This window comes from Mesoplodon mirus, assembly GCF_964341445.2.
Source record: "Mesoplodon mirus genome assembly, chromosome: 10".
Classification (NCBI taxonomy): Eukaryota; Metazoa; Chordata; class Mammalia; order Artiodactyla; family Ziphiidae; genus Mesoplodon; species Mesoplodon mirus.
The window spans coordinates 71,228,605-71,242,005 of record NC_138986.1 but is presented as its reverse complement, the minus strand read 5'-3'; the positions used below and the strand labels follow the sequence as shown (position 1 = coordinate 71,242,005).

The following is a 13,401-nucleotide window of genomic DNA, read 5'->3' as shown; positions in this document are numbered from 1 at the left end:
AACCTGGGCGTCCGGCAACGGGAGGAGGAATTCCTAGAGAATCAGACTTTGAAGGCTGGCGGGATTTGATTGCAGGGCTTCAACAGGACTGGGGGAAACAGAGACTCCACTCTTGGAGGGCACACACAAAGTAGTGTGCATATCGGGACACAGGGGAAGGAGCAGTGACCCCATAGAGACTGAACCAGACATGCCTGCTAGTGTTGGAGCATCTCCTACAGAGGCTGGGAGTGGCTGTGTCTCACCGTGAGAACAAGGACACTGGCAGCAGAAGTTCTGGGAAGTACTCATTGGCGTGAGTGCTCCCAGAGTCCACCATTAGCCCCACCAAAGAGCCCCGGTAGGCTCCAGTGTTGGGTTGCCTCAGGCCAAACAAGCAAGAGGGAGGGAACCCAACCCCACCCATCAGCAGACAAGTGGATTGAAGTTTTACTGAGCTCTGCCCACCAGAGCAACAGCCAGCTCTACCCACCACCAGTCCCTCCCATCAGGAAACTTGCACAAGCCTCTTAGATAGCCTCATCCACTAGAGGGCAGACAGCAGAAGCAAGAAGAACTACAGTCCTGCAGCGTATGGAACAAAAACCACATTCACAGAAATATAGACAAGATGAAAAGACAGAGGGCTATATACCAGATGAAGGAACAAGATGGAACCCCAGAAAAACAACTAAATGAAGTGGAGATAGGCAACCTTCCAGAAAAAGAATTCATAATAATGATAGTGAAGATGATCCAGGACCTCGGAAAAAGAATGGAGGCAAAGATCGAGAAGATGCAAGGAATGTTTAACAAAGACCTAGAAGAATTAAAGAACAAACAAACAGAGATGAACAATACAATAACTGAAATGAAAAATACACTAGAAGGAATCAATAGCAGAATAACTGAGGCAGAAGAATGGATAAGTGACCTGGAAGACAGAATGCTGGAATTCACTGCTATGGGACAGAATAAAGAAGAAAGAATGAAAAGAAATGAAGACAGCCTAAGAGACCTCTGGGACAACATTAAATGCAACAACATTCGCATTTTAGGGTTCCTAGAAGGGGAAGAGAGAGAGAAAGGACCCAAGAAAATATTTGAAGAGATTATAGTGGAAAACTTCCCTAACCTGGAAAAGGAGATAACCACCCAAGTCCAGGAAGCACAGCGAGTCCCACACAGGATAAACCCAAGGAGAAACACGCCAAGACACATAGTAATCAAATTGGCAAAAATTAAAGACAAAGAAAAATTATTGAAAGCAGCAAGGGGAAAACAACAAATAACATACAAGGGAACTCCCATAAGGTTAACAGCTGATTTCTCAGCAGAAACTCTATAAGCCAGAAGAGAGTGGCATGACATATTTAAAGTGATGAAAGGGAAGAACCTACAACCAAGATTACTCTCCCTGGCAAGGGTCTCATTCAGATTCGATGGAGAAATCAAAAGCTTTACAGACAAGCAAAAGCTAAGAAAATTCAGCACCACCAAACCAGCTCTACAGCAAATGCTAAAGGAACTTCTCTAAGTGGGAAACACAAGAGAAGAAAAGGACCTACAAAAACAAACCCAAAACAATTAAGAAAATGGTAATAGGAACATACATATCGATAATTACCTTAAACGTGAATGGATAAAATGCTCCAACCAAAAGACACAGCCTCGCTGAATGGATACAAAAACAAGACCCATACATATGCTGCCTACAAGAGACCCACTTCAGACCTAGGGACACATACAGACTGAAAGTGAGGGGATGGAAAAAGATATTCCATGCAAATGGAAATCAAAAGAAAGCTGGAGTACCAATACTCATATCAGATAAAATAGACTTTAAAATAAAGAATGTTACAAGAGACAAGGAAGGACACTACATAAGGATCAAGGAATCAATCCAAGAAGAAGATATAACAATTATAAATATATATGCACCCAACATAGGAGCACCTCAATACATAAGGCAACTGCTAACAGCTATAAAAGAGGAAATCGACAGTAACACAATAATAGTGGGGGACTTTAACACCTCACTTACACCAATGGACAGACCATCCAAACAGAAAGTTAATAAGGAAACACAAGCTTTAAATGATACAATAGACCAGATAGATTTAATTGATATTTATAGGACATTCCATCCCAAAACAGCAGATTACGCTTTCTTCTCAAGTGCGCACAGAACATTCTCCAGGATAGATCACATCTTGGGTCACAAATCAAGACTCAGTAAATTTAAGGAAATTGAAATCATATCAAGCATCTTTTCTGACCACAACGTTATGAGATTAGATATCATTTACAGGGGAAAAAACGTAAAAAACACAAACACATGGAGGCTTAACAATATGTTTCTAAATAACCAAGAGACCACTGAAGAAATCAAAGAGGAAATCAAATACCTAGAGACAAATGACAATAAAAACATGGTGATCCAAAACCTATGGGATGTGGCAAAACCAGTTCTAAGAGGGAAGTTTATAGCAATACAATCCTAACTCAAGAAACAACAAACATCTCAAATAAACAATCTAACCTTACACCTAAAAGAACTAGAGAAAGAAGAACAAACAAAACCCAAAGTTAGTAGAAGGAAAGAAATCATAAAGATCAGATCAGAAATAAATGAAAAAGAAACAAAACAAAGCAAAGGTCAATAAAACTAAGAGCTGGTTCTTTGAGAAGATAAACGAAATTGATAAGCCATTAGGCAGACTCATCAAGAAAAAGAGGGAAAGGACTCAAATCATTAAAATTAGAAATGAAAAAAGAGAAGTTACAACAGACACCACAGAAATACAAAGCATCCTAAGAGACTACCACAGGCAACTCTATGCCAATAAAATGGACACACTGGAAGAAATGGACAAATTCTTAGAAAAGTATAACCCTCCAAGACTGAACCAGGAAGAAATAGAAAATATGAACAGACCAATCACAAGTATTGAAATTGAAACTCTGATTAAAAATCTTCCAACAAACAAAAGTTCAGGACCAGATGGCTTCACAGGTGAATTCTATCAAACAGTTAGAGAAGAGCTAATACCCATCTTTCTCAGACTCTTGCAAAAAATTGCAGAGGAAGGAACACTCCCAAACTCATTCTATGAGGCCACCATCACCTTGATACCAAAACCAGACAAAGATACTACAAAAAAAAGAAAATTACAGACCAATATCACTCATGAATATAGATGCAAAAATCCTCAATAAAATACTAGCAAACAGAATCCAACAACACATTAAAGGATCATACACCATGATCAAATAGGATTTATCCCAGGGATGCAAGGATTCTTCAATATACACAAATCAATCAATGTGGTACACCATATTAACAAACTGAAGAAGAAAAACCATATGATCATCTCAATAGATGCAGAAAAAGCTCTTGATAAAATGCAACACCCATTTATGATAAAAACTCTCCAGAAAGTGGGCATAGGGGGAACCTACCTCAACATAATAAAGGCCATATATCACAAACCCACATTCTCAATGGTGAAAAACTGAAAGCATTTCCTCTAAGATCAGGAACAAGACAAGCATGTCCACTCTCATCACTATTATTCAACAAAGTTTTGGAAGTCCTAGCCATGGCAGTCAGAGAAGAAAAAGAAAGAAAAGGAATACAAATTGGAAAAGAAGAGTAAAACTGTCACTGTTTTCAGGTGACATGATACTATACATAGAGAATCCTAAAGATGCCACTAGAAAACTACTAGAGCTAATCAATGAATTTGGTAAAGTTGCAGGATACAAAATTAATGCACAGAAGTCTCTTGCATTCCTATACACTAATGATGAAAAATATGAAAGAGCCAAGGGGGAAAAGTGGCGGGGTGCAGTGGGGAGAGGTGGGATGAATTGGGAGACTGGGATTGACATATATACACCAATATGTGTAAAATGGATAACTAATAAGAAGGTGCTGTATAAAAAAAATAAATGAATTTAAACAATAATGCTGCAATGAACATAGGTGTTTATATATCTTTGCGAACTAGTGTTTTCATATTCTTCAGATAAATTCCTAGAAGTAGAATAGTTGGATCATACGGTAGTTCTATTCTTAATTTTTTGAGGAATCTCCATACTGTTTTGTATAGTGGCTGCACCAATTTACATTCCTACCAATAGAGCTCAAGTGTTCTCTTTTCTTCTCATCCTCTCAAACACTTGCTATTTCTTGTCTTTTTGAGAGCCATTCTAACAGTTGTAAGGTGATATCTCATTGTGGTTTTGATTTACATTTCTCTAATAGTTAGTGATATGGAACATCTTTTCATGTGCCTTTTGGCCATCTGTATGTCTTCTTTGGAAAGATGTCTATTCAGATCCTCTGCCCATTTTTTAGTAGAGTTGTGTGTGTTTTTTGTTGTTGTATTGTATGTGTTCTCTATATTTTTTATATTAACCCCTTTTGCATATATGATTTACAGATTTCTCCCATTCAGTAGGCTGCCTTTTTGTTTTGATGATGGTTTCCTTCACTGTGAAGAAGTTTTTAGTTTGATGTAGTCCCATTTATTTATTTTTGCTTTTGTTTCCCTTACCTTTGGAGTCAGATCTCTAAAAACATCACTAAGAAGGATGTCAATAAGGTCACCACCTATGTTTTCTTCTAGAAATTTTATGGTTTCAGGTCTTATATTCAAGGCTTTAATCCATTTTGAGTTAATTTTTGCGTATGGTGTACGATAGTGATCTAGTTTCATTCTTTTGCATATGGCTGTCCAGTTTTCCCAACACCATTTATTGAAGAGACTGTGCTTTCCCCATACTATGTCCTTGGCTCCACTGTCATAGATCAATTGTCCATATATGTGTGTGTTTATTTCTGGGCTCTCTCTTTTCTTCATTGAACTGTGTGTCTGTTTTTATGCCAATATCATACTGTTTTGATACTATAGCTTTGTAGTATATTTTGAAATCAGGGGGTATGATTCCTCCAGGTTTGTTCTTTCTCAAGATTGCTTTGACTATTCAGGATCTTTTGTGGTTCCATACAAATTTTAGAATTATTTGTTTTAGTTCTGTGAAATATGTCATTTGTATTTCGTTAGGGATGGCATTGAATCTGTAGCTGGCTTTGCATAGTATGGACATTTTAGCAATGTTAATTTTCCCAATCCTTGAATGCAGAATATCTTTCCATTTATTTGTGTCTTCTTCAGGTTTTTTTTGTCAGAGTCTTACAGTTTTCAGCATAGAGATTTTCACTTCCTTGGTTAAATTTATTCTTAGATATATTATTCTTTTTGATACAATTGTAAATGGAATTGTTTTCTTAATTTCTACTTATGAAAATTCATTATCAGTGTATAGAAATACCAGAGTTTCTGTATATTGAGTTTGTATCCTGCAAGTTTACTGAATTCATTTTTATAGTTGTAACAGTTTTTTGGTGGAGTCTTCAGGGTTTTCTACATATAGTATCATGTCAGCTGCAAATAGTGAAAGTTTTACTTGTTCCTTTTCAATTTGGATGCTTTTTATTTCTTTTTCTTTTCTAATTGCTAAGACTTCCAATACTATGTTGAATAAAAGTGACAAGTGTGGGCATCCTAGTCGTGTTCCTGGTCTTAGAGGAAGAGCTTTAAGTTTTTCCCTGTTGAGTATGATGTTAGCTGTGGGTTTGTTATATTGATACATGGCTTTTATTAAGTTGAGGTATATTTCCTCCATACCCACTTTTTTTCCCCATGCTGTCTGTTACATTTAATCTCAGCAACTTGCATCCAAGGACTCGTTCAAGAGAACATTATATAAGTTTATAAGCCATATTAAGTTGTACCAAAAAAGCTTTGCTCTCCTATAAACAGCCCTGGAAAACATGGTGTTTCTACTTGGTACTTAGATGATACTTTTTTAAAAAATTAAAGTATAGTTGATTTACAATGTTGTGCCAATCTCTGCTGTATAGCAAAATGACTCAGTTATACACATACATGCATTCTTTGCCATTATGGTTTATCCCAGGAGATTGGATATAGTTCCTTGTGCTGTACAGTAGGACTTTGTTGTTTATCCATTCAAAATGTAATAGTTTGCATCTACCAACCCCAAACTCTAACTTGATCCCTCTCCCTCCCCCCTCCCCCTTGGCAACCACAAGTCTGTTCTGTATAGCTGTGAGTCTATTTCTACTTTGTAGATAAGTTCATTTGTGCCATATTTTAGATTCCACACATATGTGATATCATATAGTATTTATCTTTCTCTTTCTGACTTATTTCACTTAGTATGATCATCTCTAGTTGCATCCATGTTGCTGCAAATGGCATTATTTCATTCTTTTTTATGGCTGAGTAATATTCCATTGTATATATGTACCCCATCTTCTTTATCCATTCATCTGTCAGTGGACATTTAGGTCACTTCCATGTCTTAGCTATTGTGAATAGGGCTGCTATGAACATAGGGGTGCATGTATCTTTTTGAATTACAGTTTTGTCTGGGTATATGCCCAGGAGTGGGGTTGCTGGATCATATGGTAGGTTTATTTTTAGTTTTCTGAGGAACCTCCATGCTGTTTTCCATAGCAGCTGCAGCAACTTACATTCCCACCAACAGTGTAGGAGGGTTCCCTTTTCTCCACACCGTCTTCAACACTTGTTATTTGTAGGCTTTTTAATGATGGTCATTTTGACTGGTGTGAGGTGATACCTCACTGTAGTTTTGATTTGCATTTCTCTAATAATTAGTGATGTTGAGCATCTTTTCATGTGCCTATTGGCCATCTGTATGTCTTTTTGGAGAAATGTCTATTAATATAGTCACTTTGTTGAGAGTTCTTGTAAATGGATGTTGACTTTTGTCAAATGCTTTTTATGCAATGATTGATATGATCATATGATTTTTATCTTTCATCCTGTTAATGTGGTGTATCATGTTGATTGATTTGCAGATACTGAACCATTTTTGCATCCCTGAAATAAATCCCTCTTGTTCATGGTGTGTGATCTTTTTAATGTATGTTATGTTAAATTCAGTTTGCTAATGTTTTGTTGACAATTTTGGCATCTATTTTCGTCAAAGATATTGGCCTGTGATTTTTTTTCCCTTGGTATTCTTGTCTGGTTTTGGTATCAGGATAATATGGCCTTGTAAAATGAGTTGGAAACATTTCCTCCTCTTAATTTTTTTGGAACAGTTTGAAAAGCATAGGTATTAAATCTTCTTTGAATGTTTGGTAGAATTCACCATTGAAGTCACCTGGTCCTATACTTTTGTTTGTTTGGAAGTTTTTTAAAATTACTGATTCAATCTCCTTACTAGTAATTGGTCTATTCAGAATTTTGATTTCTCTGTAATTCAGTCTTAGAAGATTGTGTGTTTCTAGAAACTTATCCATTTCTTCTAGGTTGTTGAATTTGTTGGTATATAATTGTTCTTAGGAGTCTCTTATAATCTTTCGTATTTCTGTGGTATCAGTTGTAATTTCTCCTCTTTCATTTCTGACTTTATTTATTTGATTCCTCTCCCTCTTTTTTTTTTCTTGGTTAGTCTAGCTGTTGGCTTGTTGATTTTATTTATCTTTTCAAAGAACCAGCTCTTAGTTTCATTAATCCTTTCTATTTTTTTTCATTTAGTTTGGGCCTGATCTTTATTATTTCCTTCCTAATGCCAACTTTGAACTTTGTTCTTTGTTTTCTAGATCCTTTAGGTTTAATGTTAGATTGTTTATTTGAGATTTTTCTTGTTTCTCGTGGTAGACCTGTATTGCTATGAACTTCCCTCTTAGAATCTCTTTTGCTTCCTCTTATAGATTTTAGTATGTCATATTTTTGTTTTCATTTGTCTCTAGGTATTTTTTAATTTCTCCTTTGATTTCTTCAAAGATTCATTGGTTGTTCAGATTAAATGTTGTTTAATCTCCACATTTTTGTGGTCTTTACAATTTTCTTCCAATATTTGATTTCTAGTTTTATACCATTGTGGTTGGAAAAGATGCTTAATATGATTTCAAACTTCTTGAATTTATTGAGACTTGTTTTTTGGCCTAACATGTGATCTAGCCTGGAGAGTGTTCCATGTGCACCTGAGAATGGGTACTCTGCTGCTTTTGGATGAAACACTTTGTATATATCTATTAAATCTGTCTGCTCTAATGTGTTGTTTAAGCCTAATATTTCTTTATTGATTTTCTGTTTGAATGATGTATCCATTGATGTAAGTGGGGTGTTAAAGTCCCCTACCGTTAGTTTGTTGCTGTAAAGTTCACTCCTTAGGCCTGTTAATATTTGCTTTATGTATTGTGGAGCTCCTACATTGGGTGCATATGTATTTTTTAAGTGTCACATCTTCTTGCTGCATTGACCTCTTTATCATTATATATATTCTCTTTGTCTTTTATTACATTCTTTGTTTTAAAGTCTATTTTGTATGATATGAGTATAGCCTTATGGGGTTTCTCTTGTATATGTAAAGGGTTTTTTTGTTTTTTGTTTTGTTTTAGCTACTTTTAAGATTCTCTCTTTATCTTTGCCTTTTATCATTTTAATTATGTTGTGTCTTGGTGTGGATCTCTTTGGGTTCATCTTATTTGGAACTCTCTAGACTTACTGGACCTGGATGTCTATTTCCTTCTTCAGACTAGGAATGTTTTCAGCTAATATTTCTTCAGATAAGCTTTCTGGCCCTTTCTCCTCCTTTTGGACCCCTATAATGTGAATGTTATTCTGCTTGACATTGTTCCAAAGGTCCCTTGAGATGTCTTTACTGTTTAAAATTCTTTTTTTTTTGTTTTTGCTCCTGTGTCTTAGTGAGTTCCATTGCTTTGTCTTCCTGGTGTGTTCTGCTTCATCCAGTCTGCTGTTGAACTGCTCTAGTTTATTTTTCAGTTCAGTTATTATATTCTTCAGCTCTTTAACTTCTGTTTAGTACTTTCTTATATTTTCTCTTTCTTTGTTGAAGCTCTTACTGTGTTTCTCCATTCTTCTCCCAAGTTCAGTGAGCATCTTTATGACCATTACTTTGAACTTTTTATCAGGTAGATTGCTTATCTCCATTTCATTAAGGTCTTTTTCTGAGGTTTTGTCTTGTTCTTTCGTTTGGGACATATTCCTCTGTCTCTTCATTTTGAGTAACTCTCTGTGTTTGTTTCTGTGTATTGGGCCAAAAAGCTGCCTCCTCCAGTCTTGAAGGAGTGGCCTTGTGTAGGAAATCCTGTGGGGCCCAGACGCCCTGGCCACTAGAGCTGGGCACTCAAGGGGCTTCCTCTGTATGGGCTGCATGTGCCAGCCTGCTGCAGTGCAGGGGTGGGCAGGGGTCTTGCCCAACCCAGCTGTGGCATGCAGCTGTGGCACAGGGGTGGGTGGAGCTCTCAGTGGGGCACACCTACTGGCACTAGCAGGTTAGAGGGAGACTTCCAAAATGGCACCCACCAGTGCTGGCATTAGCAAGGTAGAATGAAATCACAAGAATGGCATCTTCCAGTGTGTCCATCACCAGAAAGAGTCCCAGCAGGTTCCTGCCTTTCCAGCAGATGCCTGAAGATTAGTTATTGGGTCTCCTTCATGAATATTCCAGGTGCTTTTCAAACAGGTGTTTTTGTGCTGGATTCTGGGGCAAGGGAGTCTGTGAGCCCTTTACAAAGCAGGTTCTCCATTCCCTACAGATCTATGTTTTTCCTGGACGTAATCCCCATTGGTTTTCAAAGCCAGGCATTTTGGGGGCTTGTCTCTCCTATGCAGGATCTAAGATTTGGGGTGCTTGCTTTAGAGCACAGACCACCTCACTCCTTAGAGAAAAGTTCTCTATTTTTGAGATGCCTCCCAATTGTGGGTCGCTGCACCAGGGTGGAGATTTTTTGGGGGGGGTGAAACTGTGTTTCTGCATCTCCTAACTGTCTCAATGTTGTCTTTTTATCCTTTGTTGTGGAGGCTCTGTTTGTCCAGTTTTCAGGTCTTTTTTAGAAGGAAGTATTCCCTATGTAGTTGTAGATTTGTTGTGTCCGTGGGAGGAGGTGAATTCAGGATCTTCTTACACCACCATCTTGAACTGCCTCCAGTGGGGCTCTAGATGTGTGGTCCGAACCCTTCCTCAGGGAGAATGTGGGAGTTGGGGGTTACCTCAGATTGCTATGTTGCTGTGCTGGGGGTGGGGTTAATGGCAAGAGTGTGTCTCAGCCTTTCCTATTCATTTGGATGTGAGTAGGAAATCATTTGTCAGATGTGTAGGAGTTGCTCAGCTAGTTTCTGGATCTCTTTCAGAGGGAATTGTTCCATATGTAGCTGTATATTCCATGTGTCTGTGGGAGGAGGGGAGCTCAGGAGCCTCCTGAGTCTCCATTGTGGTCAACTCCCAATTCCAGCTGATAAAGTGCTTAGCCTTTGTTCCCACTCCCTCGTTGCAGGAAGGACCACAAGAGCCGGGGCTTCATGTATAGGTCCTGGGACCTGGATGCTACTGATTGCTGATGGCTGTGGCAGAGCGTCTGGCTGGACAACTAGAGGGACAGGGGCAGGGATACCCTGGCTGGTTCCTGCCCTCTGGTCTCCAGAGATGGGACTGTAAAGGGCTTCGGAGTTACTAAGTTCCTGGATCAAGAGCTTTCTATTTTTGTTCCTTAAAAATCGTTAACTAAGCCACATATCCTTTACCCCTGAGGTGAATAGTAATAATTACATGCTTTTGCTCATTCCTGTATTGATGTCTTCTCAGTAGTTCTTTGTGGAAGTAAAAAAAGAAAAAAAAAGAAGTACATGGAATCCATTAGGATGTGCTGTCGTCAATGATCTGATGGAGGGCTGTTGCCGTCAGGGTGTGAAATCACCCCCTTTAACTTACTTTGATTCTTTAATCTATTATTTTCTGGGAAAATCTGTAGGTAAGGATACTTGCTGTTAAGAATTTTAGTGGAAATAAGAATGACTGGGCAAATTGCCATATATTTCCCTGTAATATAAGCTTTTACAGCTTGGCAACACAGATTTTATTTTTGTGTCATTTTGCTCCTGTCTCTTTTTCTTAGTTTAAGGGGCAGAGAAAACAGCCTGCTGCTGTAGTTTTGGTTGGTGCATTTCCAGAAACAGTTGAAAATCTCTTTGGGGCATATTATATTTAGAAATGATTATAGCTGGAAAAAATTCCTGCAAAATGTAGGGAGAAGTATGATACACTACATACTGACTTTACTTACTATATCATTAATAAAGAGTGCTTTTGTTTTAACATTCCCATTAGGAAAACCCCAAAATTCCTGGGTGGGTCCTTACTGTTTTGATTAAGAGATCTGATTAAAGTAGAGGCCCTTAGCTTCAGGAACAAACCCCAAGACATACAGGAAAGTAAGTCAACTATTGTACTGTGTACCTTGGTATAGTCTCTTCCACTTTAAAATGCTGTAATTCTGGCCTTCAAGTGTGTCTCCTTGTTTGGCTGAGCAAAATTCAAAGCCAGTTAGGTGCAGTTTCAAAAGAATAAAAGCGAGTCATTTCAGTGGGAAGCACTTATGGAGATAGGAATGACCATAGCCATTACCTTCATTTATTTGACCTGTAATGGATCTTCATAGCAGCAATAGCTACATCTCTAGTTAGACTAAGTTCTCCTGCCTGCTGAAATTAAGATTCCTACCTCCAAATGGTCTTTCATCTGAGAAACAACCTCTGATGGTCATTGTAAATTCGCCTTTTGCCTTCAGTTTTGGATCTGGTTTTGGATTTGGACCTTATCAGAAGTGGACATATATCTGACATACACTGGGTACCAGCAGAATGGACATTCATTCACTCATTCATTCATTCTGCATGTATTTGTTGAGTACCTGTTATGTGCAGCATTATTTTAAGCACTGGAAATACAACAGTGAACAGAAAAGACAAAACTTTCTCTTATGGATCTAGTATTTTACTGGGAGAGAGAGATAATAAGTAAGCTAAATAGATGAACTATGCCAGATGGTGATAAAAGATAGAGTAGGGAAAGGAGATGTGGAGAGTCGAGGTGAAAGTATAACTAGAATGGCCATGGAAGCCCTTCCTGAGGAGAAAAATGATAAAAGACCTGAAGGAAGTGAGAGATTAAGCTATAAGATACCTTGGGAAGAACATTCCAGAAAATGCTCCATGGCAAGAGCAAAATGGAACACACAAGGAACAATGAGGAGGTCAGCCTGGTGCCAGAGGGGTGAATAAGAGGCAGAACATTAGGAGACAAAGTCAGGTGATGGGGAAGAGGGCACTGGGGCCTTAGAGGTCAAGCCAAGGACTTATGACTTTTTCTCTGAGAAGTCATTTGAGGGTTTGGAGCAGAAGCGTGGTACCTAGCTTGGGTTTCAGTAAGATCACTCTGCAGCTGGGCAAGGAAGGGGATGAGATCGGAAGCAGAGACCAGGCAGGGGGCTACTGCAAAAATCCAGGCAGCTGCTGAGGTGACTTGGACCACGGTGGGGGCAGTAGAGTGTAAGAAGTACATATAATCTGGATCTTTTTGAAGATAGATCTGACAGGATTTGTCAGTGTATTGGAAGTAGGGTGCAAGGGAAAGAGAAGGGCCAAGGATGATTTGAAACTTGTGATCTGAGTAACTGGCAGGATGAATTGCCATTGACTGAGATGGGGAAGCTGGGAGAAACAGCACCAGCAGGAGCTCACTTTTGGACTTGTTCAACTGAGACCCGTCAGACCTCCAAGAGGACATGAGGGGAGAGGTAGGGTTACGGTGAAGGTATAAATTGGAGAGTCCTCAGCATATTCAAACCCAAGAGACTGGTTGAATGAGTATTGATTAGAAAACTAAAGAGGTCCCAGAATTGAGCCCTGGGACACACTAGCATTTAGAAATTGGGGGATGTTCAGAAGAAAGGAGCAAAGGAGTTTGAATGGAATTTATAGAAAGGTAAGAAGAAAATTGTGCAATTGTGGTTTCCTGGAGGCCAAGTGAAGAAAGGGTTTCAAAGATGAGACCATGGAATGTGTCACATGTTGCTATTATGGTCAAGTAAGCTGAGGGCTGAGACTTGACTCTTGGATTTACAGTAGAAATTAATGGCAATGACCTTAAAAACAGTTTCAGTGGAGTGTTAGGAGTAAAAACTGCTAGAATTGGTTCAATAAAACATGAGAGGAGAGGAACTGGAGACAGTATGTACAGACAGATCTCTCAAGAATTGTGTTATAAATTTAGGGAGGAAGAGAAATGGGGGCATTTATGAAGGGCTTGGCTAGGTGAGACATGGTGTTTTTGATAAGCAGAAGCAAAAGCCTGTGAGTCGATGAGTTTACATTTTAGCAGGACCACTCTGGCAGCTGTGTTGAGGTGAGATTGAAGGAGCATCCTCTGATTCTGAGCCATCAGTGGTGGCCACAGTCTGTACTTTTGTCATGTGCCAACTTGCAGATAATGCCAGATACACGCATGGATGAGTCAGCCGGAAGCTGGCTCATCAAGATAGGAAACAGAGCTAGA

At 38.7% G+C, this 13,401-nt stretch overlaps 1 protein-coding gene across 3 annotated transcripts in view; it reads left to right on the top strand.

Moving 5' to 3' along the window:
* The window catches only part of MRAP2 (melanocortin 2 receptor accessory protein 2), a 53,571-nt gene that overhangs the window by 19,887 nt on the left and 20,283 nt on the right, over nucleotides 1-13,401 (top strand). Inside the window, exon 1 of one of the 3 annotated variants that reach the window (XM_082633340.1) lies at nucleotides 10,497-10,599. The exons of the other annotated variants lie outside the window; for them this stretch is intronic. The gene's annotated coding sequence lies outside the window, so the exon portion shown is untranslated. Of the gene's footprint in view, nucleotides 1-10,496; nucleotides 10,600-13,401 lie in introns of those variants that run through there. 3 annotated transcript variants of the gene reach the window in all.